Raw genomic sequence first — 19,537 nt, forward strand, 5'->3', positions numbered from 1 at the left:
TTATTTTGGGCTTATTATTTTTGGTTTATTAAGTGCTGAGTGCAGAACCATGGAGTAGGCCGTGAGTGTGTGTTCAGAGGGGCATCCCAGTTAGATGGTGGTCGGCAGAGAGTGTGTGTCACTGTGCCTCATGCTGAAGGATGCCCACAAGGAAGAGCTCTCCTGGCATGCTGGGCTGTCTCCCATTTCTACTTTGTACCCACGTGTCTGGTGGGAAGCAGCAGTTTTGGGGTCAGGCTGGTGGGAAGAGTTTGTGAGAGCCACAATTTGATGGGGTGGAAGGAACAGGAGAGGACCAGAGCTGGATTGATACTGGACAATGTTGTGATGGAGAATTGGAGGCAGCAGCCATAACTGTAGCTCTTTCTAATAGTTTGCTGTTAGTTTTCTTTTTGCTTGCAATAACTTTGGGTTTAAACATGTGGGGACAAAACCTCGACAGTGTCAATCCCCAAAATTACCAGATCTGTGTATAAACACCCGTGATTTAAACATGTGACTCTCCTCTTAGTTTACTACAGGTGGGAGCTGGACAGCAAAAGCCTGTCCAAGAGTGAAGGACATAATTTCATTATTTTATTTCATGACTCTGCTGCTTTTCTCAGCCTGAGATCCCATTGATCTCTTTTCCTCTGTACATGGAAGCCTACAGTGGCTGCAGGATTACATTCCCCGTGTATGCAGAGCTGCAGCTCTGCCCCCAACTTCCACATCCTACAGGGATGTGATACAGTAATTATTACAGGGCTTTAACCATCTCCTTGTGTTTTGGGCTTTAAAGTACCTATGGTTTGGTTTAATATGGTTACACGGTGAAATTGAACAGGATTCTGAAGCTGGGCAGAATAATTCAGGGCTTTTTCTTGCTTTAAATCCTTGAGATAAAATTACTGATGAACCTTCATTTCCATAGGCCTCCAGTCCTGCAGCCAAGTCTGTGCTGGAGGGAGAGCTGTGGGATTGGTGGGGTTGGGGTGGGAAGGGCCCTCTGAAGGAAGCCCTGGTGGGACTGGGATTCTGGGTGGCAATTCCTGCGTTTCTGCTTGCCACAAAGGGGTCTCAGGCTAATTTGGGCCTTCTGGCTGCTGTCACAACCTTCCCAGAGCTAAAGGAATTGAATCTTTCAACCTGTGCTAGGAAAGATTGTGAATTATCAACAGCTGTAACTGAAAGGCAACACAGTTTCCTTTTATTTGGGTTCCTAAGCTCTTTTTGCTGCTATTATTGAGATATTTACAGGTGCTGATTGCTTTCAGGAAAACTTGGTGCAGATTTTCCAGTTCTTTATCTTTAGGGACAGAATTAATAATTATTTTGCTGTATTCTGGGTCAGTGGCTTCCTGGGCAGATAGTTTGGAATTAGCAAGGACCTGCCATGGCTGTGCTGAGTATGAAGATGCCTGACTTTAATAATGTTTTTGTGGAGTTTGCTGCCATGCCTTCCTTCCTTTGTGGACAAATGAGTTGGTCTCTGTTTGGATTAGGGAGGCGGATGTTTGAGGAGAATCTTTATGATGCAATACCTTCAATAATTGAACTTTTCTTGCTGCCCTTTCGTTCTTGGGCTGTGGAGGGATCAGTGTTTCTCCTTGTTCAAAAGCACTGGAGATCCTGGCATCATCACAGTCCTCTCCAGGATGGAATGCCTTGGGATTCAGCTGGGTCATTTAATTCCCTTTGACAGTGGATTTTTTTTTTTTTTTTTCCTACTGTTCCTCATGGTTGTTCCTTCTCTGTGGAAGATCAGTCTGTGAGCCCACCATGAGTTTGTGGATCAGCAGCCAGTGCTCCCAGTGGATGCTGCCTGTGGAAAGCAGCAGGCCAGGTGGGAGGCCCCTCTGCCCATCTGGAGCCCCACTAATGTCCCAGTGTCTCTCTAGGGGCTTAAGAGGCCACGTGCACAAAGCAGTTCAGTCTCATCTGTTCCTGGCCAGGGACACACATTTTGAAAGTGGCTGAGCTTCCTTTGCAAAAATCCTGTCAAAACTTTGGGGAAGTGGGGAATTCTGCTTGTTCTTTCAGGCTTGTTGGGTTGTCTGAGGGTTCAGTTTTGTTTGGTTGTCCCTGTGTTGGTTCTTGTTCTGTCCCAGTGGAAATCAGAATTACCATTGATTTCAAAAATAAAAAGATACAGGATACATTTATTTCCTTTTTAATGCTCTTATGTCATTAAGGACCTGCTTATTCTTTTAAAGAGTTACTTGAGCGTTGGAAACCACAGGCTCTCATTGGCTTTTCTTTGTATTTATTTTTGGAACTATTAGGTGGAATAATACTGCTCAATCAGTTTCAAATGGGCCTGCACAGGAACCAAGGCTGGTATTAGGGGTGAAATTTTGGAAGAGCATTGGAAATAGCTTTCAGGATGCTTTAATTTTTCTCTGTGTATCTGGAGCTAAACGAAGAGGGAATAAAACAAAAAGCAGCAGTTAAGGAATTGAGAAGCGCTGACTCTTTCCCTCTTTTCAATTCCAAGTTCTTTATTATAGCAATTTCTATTTCTTGATGAATCGTCTAGAAAGGAGTTCAGACTTGGTACTATTTTTAAATCAAGGTGAAATTTGTCAAAATCACTTGGACTGCAATGTTAAAAAGTGTATGAGTACACATGCAAATGAGTTTAGCTGCATACACAAATACGTAAATATATAGATGAGCATCTACAAGAAGTAGTAAAAACCACTAATTGGAACTTTTCAGTGCTGCTTTAGGGTCCATGGTGAGCCCCTGAGCTCCAGGCGGGCAGCAGGAATCAGTGAGAGCCCTGCCATGGCTATTCATAGAGCTTTGTGAAATGAGTTGGTCATCTGGGTTTATCTGCAGCCTGACAGGTGTTCCCAGTCCCAAAATCTCCATTGCCTCCCATCCTTCCCATGGGAATGACTGAGGAACAAATCCTGCTCTGGGTTCAATTGTTGACGGAGCTGGAGATTCCCAAGATACATTTCTTGTTTGTTTGAGGGTTTTTTTCTGAAATATTCTGTTTCAGGAGCTTTAAATGTGCTTAAAAATGAAGCGGTAAAGTGCTTGAAAATTCTTTTTTATGTTTCTAAGCACAGCTTTATTCTTTCATTTATTACTCTGGTTAAATTCAATGTGCTGTTTATTTTATATATTTTTATTTTCCAGAAAATGTTTTAAAGTAAGCGAGCAATATTTTAAAAATTCTTATCCTGCCATAATATCCGATAACCAGAACTCATAGAAGCAATATATTAATTCATTACTTTGCTACGAGATAAAATTGAAGCTTGGGCTTAAAAAAAAATATATATATTGTTATAATTTTTGCTTAGTCTACATTTTCAGTGGCATTAAATGCAGAATTATTTTGGTGTCTGAGTAATCTGAAATGTAAATAGCATCTGAAACATGATGGGCCCTTCGTTTGCAGCATCCGTAGCGTGGCCTCGCTCAGGAAAATTCCCAAGTGAGGGAAGCAGAACAGTTGTCAATTGTTTGCACAACAAATCCTGCTGGATCAAACGGTGATATTCCCAACGTTTAGATCAAGGAAGGCATGAGATAATGTTGCCTTGTACCCCACTGCCAAAGGAAACAAACACAGCCTAAGTCAGGAGAAAATTTGGCCAGCTAGGACCTGGGCCTACATATCAGAAATACAGATAGGCAGAATTTTCCATTCGTGCTGCCTGATGGTTGAAAAACATGGAAATTCAATTGCACTTGGCCAATTTTAGACTTGGTTTTTAAGCTCTGGTAGATCATTGCCAACATGTTATTTAGGATTATCTGTTGTGACAAAGGCTTGATCAAAATCTGTGAAATGTTTGGGTTTGTCTTCATCATTGAAACTTTTACCTGTCTACCTCGTGTATATCTAAATATATATCTGTATATATAGATGTATTTATATAGAGATATATATATATTTAGATAGATATCTATATATCTATATATTTATATAGATATCTATATATATTTATATAGATATCTATATATATATTTATATAGATAGCTATATAATCTATATATATATTTATATCGATATCTATACATATATCTATATATTTATATAGATATCTATATATATCTGTATATATATATAGATAGATACATATAGGTGACTAGGCCCACCAGAATGAGTACAAATTTCATGTGTTTTGGTAAGACTGGTTCTGTAGCTCCAGTCTAACCAAAACACATGAAATCATGAAAATAATAAACAAAGCCTTATATTTTTGGTTGTGTTTGTCCCTAATCTATTTAATTTAATTTAATTTTTTTTTTATTTTTTAAGGCTGATGCAATGAAGCTTTATGCATCTATTTAATTTTTTTATATAAGCACACTGTCAATTTAAGGAGATAAATTTTATTTATTTTAACTGTGTGTAGAAGAGAAGCACAAAAAAAATATTGTGCTGGATCCTCTCATCCAAACTCTAGATAAGAAGAATTTTTTTAGTATCTGCTATTTTTGGAGGAAAACACTGCAAAAGTGAACAAATGAGATCATTGATTCAAGAAACAAAGTAGTCAGGAATCTGTAGTGAGCTGGTTTTTTTAGAACAGAACTTCCTTTTGTCTTTTAGGGGTTGGGGGCAGGAGAGGGATCCGTTGTTCCCTCGTAATCTTTATGGGGAAGAGGCTTGGATCAGATTTCAGAGGTGGATGTGTTGGTGATGCAATGTGGTGTTGTCTTGTTGTTCCTGAACGTGCCTGCCTGGAATGGCAAATATTGTGAAGTTTTCTGGTTTTTTAGTTGTTTCTGGAAGGCTCATCCCATGTTTCTCAAGGAGCAGCTCCCTTTGAAAGCTCAGAAAAGATGAATTTTCCCCTTTTATGCTATGCCAGGAATGGTTTGGTTTTTGGAGATGCTGTTTAAAATGACTTTTCCTCCTACATTTTGTCCCAGGGGAATTGTTTGCTGGGTTTGGGAGCTGGAGCCCAGTGGAAGGGTTTGTTGGTGCTGATGGCTTCAGAGCCCCTGGTCATGGCAGGAAAGCCCCAGTGAGAGCTGAACCTTCTGTGGCCTCAAATCAGCCTGGCCAGGGAGCTGCAGAGAGGATCAGAGCCAAGCATGGCCTGTGGTTGCCCCCAGAAATTCCTGTCAGTGCTTCCTTTCAGGTTCACAACTGGGCAGACTGGCATCTGTGTTTGGGATTGTGGCTCTTCAAGGTTTTCAGTGGAAGTTTTGTCCTAAATACCAGAGCAGGTATCAAAATCCTTCTAGCACAACCCTTGAGTTGTCCAAACTCAAAGCACAGTTGGCTTTTCCCTTCTAAGATAATTTAAACACTGGGGAATCCCACCTGCTCAGGGTGGCCAGAACGGACAATAAAATAACCCAAAAACTAAACCCAGAAATTCCATGTAATCCTTGAAACTTGGGACTGATGTTTGAGTTTAAGAACCATGTCCTTAAAAATCTGTGAGTTGTTGGAGTCTTTTAAAAGCCACGTTGCTCCCCTTGAAGTTGCCTGGGTGTTATTAAGTAATAAAGCAGGGCAGTGGCTGTGGGCCAGCTGAAGCAAACCATATCTGGGCTGGAGGCTATTGGTTCCTCACCTCTGTTTTAAAATTAGTCCAATGGTTTGCAGCATGATTCATTTCTAAAAATGACTTGTCCATCTGTGCAGGGTGCCCTGGCTGGAGCCTGGCAGTGCTGCTGGGGCTTTGCTGGAACTTGTGTTACTCTCAGGACATCTTGGAGCTGTTGTACCCCACTTTTCTTTGATAAATATGTTAATTCAGGCATTAAGCTGGGTATAAAAACTGTGGTGTGAGTGATTTTGATTTTTGGAAATATCTATCCAGTGTTTCTACTCTTGAGACTCTACTAGTAAAAATGGAGATATGAAATCTTCAAGGAAAAAAAAATATAATAATAATAATGTCTATTCTGTTTTCACTGCTAAAATGTTTATCAACTTCTTAGGCAGTGGATCAAGCCCTAAATCTGAATTTTTTGAGTTGTAACTTCACAAAGGTCTCGGGGAACAAAACTTGTAACAAAGTAATGTTCCCCCCAAAGTTGGGCAGGGTTCCTGGGGGATCACCTTCCACCTGAGCTTTCTTCCCTGAACTCTGGGGATTCCTGGGCTTTTCCCCGTGCTGCTTTCCCTAAAAACTGCACAGTTATGAATCAGTTCTTAATCATCTTCTTGATGGAAAAGTCCTGCTAAGGATCTGCAGACATTTAGAATCTGCAGAATTTAGGAGCATGTCCCTGGAACTTAAAAATAAACAGAAAATCAAGACAATATTTTAAATTTTCATTTTAATGTTAAAGGAACTTACATGCCAGTAAAAGTATTCCCATGTGTAAGAGCAGAATCCTTTTTCTTATATAATAATTATCAGACTAATAACTGTTGCTTTGTCAGAGAAGGAATATATAAATTTGGAGAGCCTGTTGTTACATTTTTTTTTAATTTTCAAAGAAAAAAAATCTAAAAGAATTGATCAATACTTTCTCCAAGTATTGATCTATGCTGAATAAAACTAAGTTTAACTTTATTCAGGGTTATTTTTGATGTTACAGATACAACAACCTGACAGAGGCTTATCCCATAGATGAACAGTTGGAAGTAGATTATTCTCATTTTTAATGTTATTGCATTCAAACAAACAGTAAAAAACTGTTAATATTCCGCTTTTGCTAATTATTGCAAATAATTATAATACTTTGTGATGGGGTATGTGAGTCTGGAATGTTTCTGTGCAATTATAGAAAAAATGAAATGCTTTTTAGTTTGTGTTTTGGTAGATAGTAGTCAAATGTGTTTGTAATATAGGAAAATGTTCAGTACAATGGTGGTGAACGTAAACTCAATTGTTGCTGATGGTGAGCATTAAATTGAGGATATTTTAAGGCATTTCCAGTTGTTGTCTTGAAAGAAAGTTCTTTGTAGAGGTTTGGTTGTTGGGGGTTGGTTGTCCTGTGCTCCAGAGGTCTTCACAGGCAGGTAGGATTTTGGGATTAGGTTCTGTGGACCTGGATATTCATCAGAAATTCCCAAATCATTACTGGTTTTTTTAATCTCTGCATTAATCCTGTCCAGCATAATCTGTAATTATTCTGTCCTCAATTTGCACAGACTCTCCTGTTGTTTACTCCTGCTTTACTCACCCACTTTATTGTGCCCCAATAGACATTCCTGACAAGTTACTAACTCTGAGTTGCCTTGGGAATTGTCTGTGTGTTTTTGGGGCAGCAAGTTTATCACCCTACAAAAAACCCATCACCCTTCAGGGGATGCATCGCTAGGCTGAAATATTTTGATTTTTGTGCCCAGGATGGTGAAGCTGCTTCAGAGGAGGGGGAGTTCCGTGGAGCTGCAAGGTGCAGCCTGTGGATAATAACCCTTCCTGCTGCTCTCTGTGGCTTTGGGGTTGGGGAACAGGGGGTTTGGCTCCCCAAAAAGGAGCAGGGAGGGCAGGGCTCTAACTGAAAGCTGCTGCAGGGGCCTTGGGGCTGCAGGAGGAAGGAAGCAAGTGGGGAAACGTTCGGAAGAGGCAGAGCCTGGGGAGGGGAGTTGGTGGTCAGGAGCAGTGAAGGGGGATGTGGGTGGCAGCAGGGAGGGAAGGGGATGAGGCAGAGCTGGAGTTTGGGGCAGAGTTAGTCAGGGCTGTAAGGAAAATTAGGGGAATGTGAGGAGCAGGGGCATGTGAGGGTGTGTAAATCGTTTGCCTTGGCAGAGGGGAGCAGATCGGAGAACCATGGAGTGGTTTGGGTTGGAAGGGAGCTTAAAGCTCATCCCATTCCAACCCATTCCATGGTTGGGTCATCCAGCTTGGCCTTGGACACTGCCAGGGATCCAGGGGCAGCCACAGCTTCTCTGGGCACCTGTGCCAGGGCCTGCCCACCCTGCCAGGGAGCAATTCCCAATTCCCAATGTCCCATCCATCCCTGCCCTCTGGCAGTGGGAGCCATTCCCTGTGTGCTGTCCCTCCATGCCTTGTCCCCAGTCCCTCTGCAGCTCTCCTGGAGCCCCTTTAGGCACTGCCAGGGGCTCTGAGCTCTGCCTGGAGCTTCTGCTCTCCAGGTGAGCACCCCCAGCTCTCCCAGGCTGGCTCCAGCCCTGGGATCCACGATATGATGAGAAGGGGAGCTGATGACTCTGGGTGGGAGAACCCACCTGGCAGCCTCGCTGAAGCCACAAGTATCAAGAATATTTTCACACAGTATCAACCAGAAAGTGCTGCTTAATCACAGCCTTTACATCCAGCAGCCTCAGAATGATTTGAAAAGGGAAGTAAACAGGCCTGTGAGTGTATAAATAATTCCATAATATTGCCACTGTTGCTGCCTCAACTTGGAAGAACTGGGAGTTGCTGCTGAGCGGGCCTGGCTGGGCAGCCAGCCCTGCTGCTCTCAGACCAGTGATGCCTTGTGGAGGCTGACCTGGAACAGAGACTAGACAGATCTCAGGAGTAAAGTAGGGATTTATCAAGAGGCCTCCATGCATCCACCTTGGGCAACACAGCCCGCAATGGCCCCAAAATGCACGAGCGCTCCCGGGGTCTCTCCCTGGGATCAGTTCTGCTCCATTTGCATCTTGCACTTCATTGTCCCATCCCAGCTTTAGCCCAGGCAGTCCCACCCTGCTTGTTTTTCTCTCTCCAGCCCACGGGGTTTGTGCTCCTGGGCTGAGATTTGGATCATTTGTCCTTGATCCTCAGCTAAAGGAGGAATTCTTCTGTCTCCCTAGTCTGTGAAGAGCTTACCATTCCCTAATATGAAACCTAGACTTACACGCTAAAGCAGCTCAAAAATAGAAAAGCTAAACCTGAGGCATCATCAGGACCTGTATCAGTGCCCCAGAAATGCTTTCACATCTTGGAGGACTTTGGCCTGGATGTTTGGGTTTCCAGGTCCAGCAGTTCAGTCCATGCTTGGAGCTGGGTTCTCCTTTGTCCCACCATGGTTCTGCTCTGCTCCCAGCCCATCCATGGCTGAGTTTTCCCAGGAAAGCATCCCAGTGTGGAGAGGGTGGCTGGAATGCTGTGCATGCCTTGCCTGTGTTGTGTTTACTTTGACTTTATTCTCCTTGCTCGTCCCCTGAGTAAACAATCCTAATCCAGTGCTGCACATCCAAGGCAGCTCTGCTGGGTCTCACAGAACCTCCCTGCCTTTCTGTGCCTCCTTTTGCCATCAAGCTCAGTATTCCTAGGCAGGGAAAACCACTGATTTATATGGATTATTCTAATCCAACATCATGCAAGCAAAATCAAAAAATACTTTGACTACCTAATGATTCAGAAATGCAGACGTGTTGCCAAAAATTTTAGCATTTGTTAGCTTTACACTTGAGCAAATGCATTCTGGTAGAGAATTGAACTTCTTTATTTTAACTCTTATCTGTGGAGTTTTAAGGCTTAGGAATTTATCCCACCAAAAAAAATTTATAATTCTAACAAATAGGAAAATTACTCTTTAAATTTCTTGTATCTTCCTCTTTTTTGAAATAAATATTTCTGAATTTATAAGTACAGGGACAAACATTTTTCCTTTAAATGCAGCCAGAAAAGTTTCTTTTTTTGTTGAACAGGAGCTCTAATATAATTTAGCATTTTCTACTTTGAGATAATGAGTTGAAGCAGGGGCTTTAATGAAATAAATTCAGTGTAGCTTAGTGAGGAAAGGGGGTTTCTCTTGAATAACTCAGTTTCTTTCCAATGCTTAACTATTTCAATAAAAACAGGAACTAAATTTTTGGAGGAACCTCAGCAGAAGAAGGAGCCAGATGTGTTGATTTTGTAAACATTAAACAATCTGCATTCTAAGAATTATTCTCTGATCCCTTTGAACTCAAGGAGTGACTAAAGGATTTTGTATCTCTCTATTGGACAGTGTTTTTCTGTGCATTTGCCAGTCATAACCAGAGCCTTGATATTAATTGTAGTGTATAAAATATCAGGAACAATGTGGGATTTTAATTTTTTGTCACTGTCTTCTGTAAAAATTATTTTTGGACCTAATACAGGGGATAATTTTACATAGTTCCATAAAGAATAAAAAAAGAAAAGTGGTAATTTAGGATGAGCAGACCTCTTATCAGTGCAGAAACTTGATTTCTGAATTTAATTTCTATTGGATAATGTAAACTGAAAGTACTGACATTAATCTATGTTAGCTTCTGGTTAGCTGGAGCTTACTAAAAATTAACTTAATTTTAATGTTTTTTCCTGTTCTACCTGAAAAAAAAAATAATCTAAAACCCAAACCTGTCCCAAAGTACTGTGCTTTTCTCTAAATTACCACAACTGTACATTTCAAATAAATATTCTCCTCTAGTTCTGTCACAGGCAAGAAAAAGGGATTTGTTCAATCAGCTGAAATGAAATTATCTGCAAACCAGCAATGAGTTCCTTATGCATTTTCCCCATGATTCACTGTCTGATGAAAAATATGTTAATATTTGTTACAATTTTTAAACCAGATTTGAGAGGATTTGGGGTTTTATTTAGGTTTTTATATAGTAACACACAAGTCAATTGAGTCTTTGACATCAGACGGACTGGGAGGGACTTGAACCAAGTGAAATTACCTGTTCTGCATGAATCTCTCTCAAAATCTTGCTCCTTGACAAGTTCTTCTCACTACTCTAAAACACTAAATTTTAAATTCAAACCAAAATGTTTTGGATAAAAGTGAGCAAAATAAAAAATTCCTGAAACATTCCAGTATAAAGTATTACATGGAAAATTCATGGTGTTATTCAGTGTTTAAAAGAGCTGCTTTTGTTTTCATTCATAGCCAGGGAGCTTTGTATTACTTTTACATGATTTTTACTTTATTTTACATTTTTATGTAGAAAAATGATACTTTCTTTCATTTTTAAAAATTTGTAGTATTATTTCCTGTGATTTGGTGCTGCCATAAATAATATTAAATATCTGGGCACAAAATAATAATAATATTTAAAATTAATATCAAATTAATAATAATGATAAAAGATTATTAAATGTTTGGGTACAAAAAGTTGTCATTAACGTCTGGGCAGAGCATTGTGTGTTTCTGGAGAGAAATCTATTCAGGTTTAGGGGAGCAATTACTTTCCCTGTGTGTTTTGTGGGGTTTTGGGGTTGTTGTCCCATGGGCTGGCTGGGCTGGTGCCTCTCCCAGAGGTCAGCTGATGGTTCATAGTGGAGTGCAGCAGATTTTTCTCTGTGCAATGAAAAAAAGTAGTTTTATGACCTGAGCAAAACACTTTCCCCATTTCTGTAGAGACTTTTAGTGTCCAAAAGCTTTTCATAAATACAGCTATAGAATACCTAAGGCTATTCAATTCATCTTCTCAAGGGCAAAGGATTTTTTTTTTTCCCCTTTTTTGATTAAATTTTTTGGAGAAAGGAAGCTGTCAGAACAGACTTTATAGTTTTGCCTTTGTTGAATTGACACTCTATAAAATTTTATTTTAGCAGATTCGATACGAGAGGGAAGCAAGCGATAGCCTCCAAGTAGGGCAGGGAAGAAAGTTGTAGGTTATTAAATCTTTTCAAGGAGAAAAGGAAGTAGTTCAGTGTGCTCACAGAGGTTCCTGTGTCAGCAGTTGGGAAGCCTGGCAGAGATTATCTCCAGGCAGCAGCAGGTTAAGGAGGACAGGGTGGGAAGGGGATGCTGAACTTCCAGCAAGAAGGAAATTGAGATATTTAACCTGATTCAGAGCTGGGTTTGCTTTAGATCTCGTTTTACTCTGCAGGCCTTGAGCTGCAGTGGGAGAGAGTTTGGAGCATGCAGCTTAAAAAGTGAATTTCAGTGTGTTGAAGTAGACATCTTAATAGAATTGTTAATTTTTTCAGAAGGAATGTAGCATTAAGGAAAAATGATAGCAACACAGCAGATAAATTGGAGTAATTTAACTTTTAACACATGGGTTGGGTTTTGGGGGAGGGAGGGTTTCCATCCCACCCTGCTCTCCATGGACATCCATCCACAGGGGAGGGCTTCCATCCCACCCTGCTCTCCATGGACATCCATCCACAGGGAGGGTTTCCATCCCACCCTGCTCTCCATGGCACCATCCACAGGGAGGGCTTCCATCCCACCCCCCCCCCCGTGGACATCCATCCCCAGGGAAGGGTCTCCATCCCACCCTGCTCTCCATGGACATCCATCCACAGGGAGGGTCTCCATCCCACCCTGCTCTCCATGGACATCCATCCACAGGGAGGGTTTCCATCCCACCCTGCTCTCCATGGACATCCATCCACAGGGGAGGGCTTCCATCCCACCCTGCTCTCCATGGACATCCATCCACAGGGAGGGTTCCATCCCACCCTGCTCTCCATGGACATCCATCCACAGGGAGGGTTTCCATCCCACCCTGCTCTCCATGGACATCCATCCACAGGGAGGGCTTCCACCCACCCTGCTCTCCATGGACATCCATCCACAGGGAGGGTCTCCATCCCACCCTGCTCTCCATGGACATCCATCCCCAGGGAAGGGTCTCCATCCCACCCTGCTCTCCATGGACATCCATCCACAGGGAGGGTCTCCATCCCACCCTGCTCTCCATGGACATCCATCCACAGGGAGGGTTTCCATCCCACCCTGCTCTCCGTGGACATCCCCAGGGGAAGGTTTCCATCCCACCCTGCTCTCCATGGACATCCATCCACAGGGAGGGTCTCCATCCCACCCTGCTCTCCATGGACATCCATCCACAGGGAAGGGTTTCCATCCCACCCTGCTCTCCATGGACATCCATCCACAGGGAAGGGTTTCCACCCCGCCTTGCTCTCCATGGACACCCATGAAAGTTTTGTTGGGAGCTGCCCCTGTGCTAAGGACGTGGGCAGGATTAATGGGATTATTTTGGGGTCCCTTGGCCCCGGGGTCCGTGCCATGCTCTGCCAGCTCCGTTCTTTGTGCCAGCTGAGTTGGGTGTTTGGGGGTGAGCTCAGGGAGCCCCTGAGCTGGGTGTGTGCCCAGAGCTCAGCAGCATTCCCTCCCAGCAGGATCCAGGGGCTGTGCTCCCATCCCTGGAGCTGGCAGAGCCTCTGGAGCCAGCAAGGTGTGGGTGGGAGGTGGAGCCAGGTGAGCCACGGAGGCTCTCAGAGCAGTCGTGTCCCTGCCAGTTGGGACTTGTGGGAGACTGGCAGGGATCAGGAGCACAGCCCTTCACTGCAGTGTCATTCTCACAGAAAATTGCTGCTTCTTTTAGGGGGTTAGCCTGGCTGGTGCTTGATACCGACTGTGGTAGGGAGGGGAAATCGGAGAGATAAAATCCTAGAGAAATGTTTCTGTCGTCCTACATGGGACTGACTGGGAGAATTCCGCTTGTCCTGTGTCTAGGCAGGGCAATGAGAAATGTTCAGCAGCCTGACAGCAGGTGAATGTTATCCAGACTGCAGCAGTTTGGGAATCAGACCTGTTTTGGGAAGTTGTCATTTCTGCAGTCATGGAGACGCTCATTAGACATCTCACATTCAATATGCAGCTTATTGAGCAGTTGGCTCAGAAATGATGAGCAGAACAATTGCATCTTGAGGGAAAGCTGCTTTTGAAGGGAATGGGCTTCCCTGGCTTAGTCATGGCCACGTAATTGTTGAAATTTTTTTAATTAATCTGAAGATGCTGCTGGACATGGATGCTTTTCTGATGGGATGGGGTCAGTCCAGGTGGTTTAGGATCATACTTTTCCTTTATGTGAAGATCTAGAAGGAGCCAACCCAGTGTGGTGGCAAGGATGTAACCTGTAAGTTTATTTTTTATATGCTGGTGTTAGAAACCCTGATACCCTTCAATAATGAGGTGAGATGGGTGCAGTTCCCTGATTCTTCTTCCAAAACTTAAAATGACATTGCATTAAGAAACAAATAAATCACAAAGCATGAAACGAACCAGGAGTACCAGTAACCAGAAGTTATCATGGGATAATATTCTGGTTTCTTGTCCACTGATGAGTTCATAGTTAAAACAGTGAAAAGAAAAATTGATGTAAAATTGTACCGTTGGACACATTCTACTAAGTGTCCAGAATAGTCACTTTTTATGCACTGAGACTTCCACTAAATTCATACATTCTACAGCTTTCCTAGCACAGATAAAAGGGCCTGGATCAATGATATAATTTACCAATTTAGACCTTAGTTTCTATTTTTAAGTAAGTGATATCTAATATTTGGTAGGGGGTTGGGAGCATCTTCTGAAGAAACATTTATCTCTAACCATTTTGGATTCTAAGGCCAGAATGAATATGGGAGAGCAGACTGAATTTACGAAATATCAGTCTGAGCACAACAAAAGGACTGGGGCTTCTTTTCTTTGAGGTGGTTTTGTTTTTGTTCTTTTTATCTCCTAACTGAAAAATACTCCAATTCTTCCCCACCCCCAAGTGAAAGAAGAATTGGAGTGCCCTAAGATGGGGAGAGAAGCAGAAAAGGTGAAAAGCCCTGAGCAGCAGGGCAGAGCAGAGGAGGCCATAAAGGGTTTGTTGTGTGGTACACAGGTTGTTAATGCTGTTAATGATTGAGCTGTTTATGGGGGATTACAAAGGGATAGGAAACGACTCTGCTCAGGAATTCCACTGAACCCCAGAGACACGAACAAAAGTTTAGCAGGATGCTGGACTGGGACTGGGCTTTGGCAGCAGAAGCTCCCCAGAGCTGCTGAGGAGCACAAACACAAGTGGCTGCAGGGTCATCCTGCTTTAATGGGCCAGAGGCTCCTGGGACAGTGAGAGTCCCTGGCACTATTGAGTTACAGCATGGCAGGGTTACAGGAGCTGGGAGTTCACAGAAATATGCTGTCATACTTGCCAGACCTGTACATCGAGTTTGGGGGTTGGGCATTTTGGGGGTTTGTTTTCTAGGGGGTTTTAATAAATGCAAACTTCCTAAACCCCACTGATAAGTAGATATTTTTTTATTTGCTCTGCTGGGAGTCCATTTTAGTTGTTAAAGATCAGGGACATAGTTTTACTATTGGTTTTCTGTATACTTTGGACATCCAGCTTGTTTCCTCAGGAGTGCAATGTTATGGTTTATAAACTGGAAGTCCCTTCTCCTATTTTCCCACATCATAATCAAGTTTACAGCAGCTCTGGCTGCTTCTCTTCTGGTTGTGTTTCAGGCTCAGTGGCTCGGGTTCTTGGGCCGTGTCCCCACGGGTGGTGACCTTAGGGAGGGCTCCGAGGAGCGCTGGGACTTGCCCTGTGTTGTGCTGTTGCAGTCTGAAGTCATCCTGTCCTGCTCACAACCCATCCTGCAGAGTCTGATCACCAGGGCTATGTTTAGAAATCGAGGAGGAACCTTTCCAACTCCTCGTAGCAGAGGTGGGAAGAGGAGGAGCAGCCACTTGTCATTTCCCTGCCAAAGAGGCTCCCCAGTTTCTAGAAACATTTCTGGTGGTGTTGAGTGGTTTGATCAGCCTCTAGCTGTGTTTTCAGTAAAAAATGCTTCTTTTTGGTGTTTCTCCCAAAGCCATAGACTTGTCTTTGCCCTTATTAGTTCTTGGGCACGTTATGGTGATGGTTATAGATGGTGCAAAGTGGGGAAATGCTCCTTTGAGCAGTGCCAGGTTTTGGCATTACAAGGTTCAGGGAATACTGAGCAGAGAGAAAAGCTGGAACATCCTGGCCATTGTAGTACTCTAACATATCAAATTACGCACACAACACCCCCATTTGTGCAAAAATCATTAATCCAAACCACCTGTTTGTTGTACATGATTTTTACCTCACCTTTTGATGATACCAGCTCTGGGGTGAGACATCTGTGGGAGTGAAACTCCTGCCATATTCCAAATGGGAATCCAGCTGTGAGCCACGGATCAGGTTAGCACCATTTACATGAATTAGCAAAACCCATCAGCTGCCAGCCAAACTGCTGCAAGCTCCACTTGTGGCTGGAAGTTCGGTGTTCCTGGGGCTAAGCTGGGTGTAGGAGTTGAGTGCAGTGGCTGCTGCAGCAATTGGAGCTGGCTCTGTCCTGGAAGGGGAGCACTGGCTTGCAAGGAAGCTCCCAATCCTTGGAAGTGGTTCCTGCAGCAAATTGTGACAGTGTTTGGTGTGCAGGCTCCCTGCTCCTGGCATGCTGGCTGCTGCCTCTTCATAACCTATGAAATACAGAGTGCATGAATCCATCAGCTGGGGATAAATGTCACTGTTTTGGGGGTTTGCTCAGAAGTTGTGCAAAACTGGATGTAAAATGTTGCATTAAACCTTGGCAGGCAGCGATGTGCCACTTTGCTATTTAAGTTTGGGTTCATCTGTGAAGGGGGTTTTGGAGAAATAATACTCATCTTTTCCCTTCCTCCAGAGAAAACAGAAATGTGCTGCTAAAAACTGGTGATTTTTTTCAGCTGTTTTGGACACTGGGGAGAAGGGGCAGTGGATGTGTCTGAATTCTCTCTGGAGCATTTCAGAGTATCATTTAGGAATATTTCACCGTACAGTTGTGTTCTGCCAAAGTCACAGGATCCATACTCATAAATAATTTGTGCTTTTTGTGAAGTGCCCTCCTTTAGAGCCTGCTCTGTTCAGCAGCAAGTGCAGAATGAAGCCTCACGTGATGCACGTGGGTTTAGCAGTTGATGAGCAGCTCATTCAAGGCTGCTCTGGACCTGGAAGGAGGTGCTGTGGAAGTGTGTGTCCAGGAAAACAAACCTTAGGCCATCCAAAACATCTCCTGGACTTCTGGGATGGAGCTGGAAAGAATTTCCCATTTGCCCCAGTCAAGGAATGAGTGATAGTATCACGTTTTCTATTTTATGTGTGGATTATTTACAGACAGATTATTCATCTCTGCCTTTTTCTCCCCAGTACAGGAAGTTTTGCTGGCATTTAAGTAGCTTGTCTCAATTTGGATTTTTTTTTCTTCCTTCTAAAACCTAAAGCTTTTCACTGCAAAAGAAACCTAAGGGAAAAGTTCTCTGAAACCAGGATGTGTGTGCAGAATGATGGCTGGGTGTCCACCCACAGATTAAAACATTCCTGCCAAGGGTAGCTCTGTTCAGATACAGCAAAATAGTTGTGTGGGGACTGTAAGTGGTAGAAAGTTGTTGTTGCCTGTTCTAAGAAAGTACAGAGGAGAACAAAAAGCTGACTTTAGTTTAGAACTTGAATTAAAAGCCACAGAGAAGCAGGATGGAAATCCTCCAGCCCGCAGTGGCATTTATTGCCCAGGATACAGATTTGTGTTATTGCCTTTAAGAAGCTCTGCAGGACTGTTGGTGTCTGAAGTTCTGTACCTGTTACAAGTTTTTGATGTCGCTGCTAGAGGATGAAGTGGGTTCTCTTGTCAGTTCACAGCTAAAGCAGCCTGAGCTCTCCCTGTCACTTCCTGTGTCTGTCAGGCCTGGCAAAGGTGTTGGGAAAATCCTCTCAGCTGCAGGTTGGGAACTGCAGGCAGCTGCTGCTGGGCTGTGCTGCAGCTGGGAGAGGAGCAGGGCTGCAGGCCAGGGCAGCGGGGGACTGTCACTCTCTGTCCCCTCAGGTGACACCCCACCTGCAGAGCTGCCCCAGCACAGAGATCCCAGCACAGGAGGGACCAGGTGTGATCCCAGGTGTAATCATGAGCTTCCAGCTCTGGGGTGTCCAGAGGGACCTGGAGCTGCTGGAGAGGGCCCAGAGGAGCCGGGAGCTGTTCCAGGGCTGGAGCCCCTCTGGAGCCAGGCTGGGAGAGCTGGGAATGTTCCCCTGGAGAAGGGAAGGCTCCAGGCAGAGCTCAGAGCCCCTGGCAGGGCCTGAAGGGGCTCCAGGAGAGCTGCAGAGGGACTGGGGACAAGGGATGGAGGGACAGGAGCCAGGGAATGGCTCCCACTGCCAGAGGGCAGGGATGGATGGGACATTGGGAATTGGGAATTCCTGGCTGGGCTGGGATTCCCAGAGCAGCTGGGCCTGCCCCTGGATCCCTGGCAGTGCCCAAGGTTGGAGCAGCCTGGGGCAGTGGGAGGTGTCCCTGCTCATGGCAGGGGTGGCGCTGGATGGGCTTCAATGACCCTTCCAGCCCAGAGCCCAACTTCCAACCCAGTTCCATGACTTTTTACACCTTGGTGCTGCCCAGGGTGCTGCCCTTACCTGTGCAGGTGTCACAGGGCTGGGGTGCAGCCGCCTCCTCCCTCCCTTTGCCAGCAAAGCCCAGGTGCAAGAATGACACCGTTTTTTTGAGGTTGGTGCAGAACCTCCCCTGTGAGCAGCTCCAGTCACAAATCAGTAATTCCTGGCAAAATCCATTTGGATCCTACCAAGACTTTTCAGTCGCCAGTTGTTCAGTGCTCTGTAACACAGAAATATGAATTTCTCACAACCCTCCAACAATTTGGGAAGGAAACAGACACTGCAGGTGTGTCTGGAAGCTGAGTTTGTAAACCCAGAGAAGCTTTGTGCCAGAACCTTTTCTGAAACTCAAGGTGTGGCAGCTGCTTTTTAATACCTGGTGTGTCTGATCTGAAACCATCACCACACTATTAATTAAAGAACTAAAATGGGGTGGTTGGTATCGTGTTGTAGTCCCTTTGGAAGCTGGAAAAGTGCCACTGGATTCAGGCTTGAGTCAGTGCAGCTGAGGTGGGAGATGTAGAATCCCTGAGCAGGATGCTCTTGGCTCTGCAGTGGTGTCTCTGATGGACACAGGGGCTCATTGTGGGGTTTTTCACATTAAGGTGACAGAACAAATAAACTGGGAGAGCTTTGTCCCAATGATGTCTTCAGAAGCAGTGAAGTTTGCGTTTTCAGTTTTCCCATATAAACTTCCCAAACTTTAAAGGGAGAAGAGTGTTTCATCCTTCCTTATCTTTCCCTCTCATTGCCTTTTCTGGCCCAGGAACTTTAATATTTTAAGGAAAGGGCTTCAGCATTTTGGTACAATCCTTCAGTGGGAAATCACACTTAGGTGTGGGATCATTGCTGGGGATGAGAGAGAAGAAGGAAATGAAAAAGCTGCCAGTGACTTTGTGCTTTTTCATGGAGAGCAGAGCCAGGTCTCCAAAGGAAATGGGAAGAGAGGAGCTCTGCCATGAGGAGAAGAAGAAAATGAAAAGAGGAAGAGAAGAAAAAAATGAAAAAGAAGGAAAAAGAAGAAGAAGAAAATGAAAAAGCTGCCAGTGACTTTGTGCTTTTTCATGGAGGGCAGAGCCAGGTCTCCAAAGGAAATGGAAGGAGAGGAGCTCTGCCATGAGCCTTTAGGAGACAGATCTCTTCAGCTCAGTGCTCAAGTGGCTCTGCAAGGAGTGCTGGCCTGGAAATGGCCAGAAATTCACCTCAGCTGGGTTCCTGCAGTCTCTGGGATTCCTGCAGTGTGCCTGGAGCAGGCTGAGCCCCAAGGAGCCCCAGAGCTGCAGAGGGACAGGCTGGGACACGCTGGAGCCACTCGCTCTGCACTGCCTCTGCCGGGCTGGGGACAGGGAATCTGGGTCATGTCTGTCTGTCCATCCCTCACAACTGCAGCCTTGGCTCAGCCAGCCACACCTGAACAGGAGATTTCCTCCCCTGTCCCTCTTTTCTTCCCCAGCCACCCCAGAGCAGGGACAGCACAGGGGCATCCAGTGTTAAAGGCTCTTTGGCTGTTTGGTAACACACCAGGGATTTATTGCTGTGCCTGCTCCTGAGAGGCAGCACTTC

At 44.4% G+C, this 19,537-nt stretch overlaps 1 protein-coding gene across 1 annotated transcript in view; it reads left to right on the forward strand.

Moving 5' to 3' along the window:
- Positions 1 to 19,537, forward strand: part of MBD5 (methyl-CpG binding domain protein 5) — a 121,775-nt gene that overhangs the window by 1,210 nt on the left and 101,028 nt on the right.

Source organism: Camarhynchus parvulus, chromosome 7, assembly GCF_901933205.1.
Source record: "Camarhynchus parvulus chromosome 7, STF_HiC, whole genome shotgun sequence".
NCBI lineage: Eukaryota > Metazoa > Chordata > Aves > Passeriformes > Thraupidae > Camarhynchus > Camarhynchus parvulus.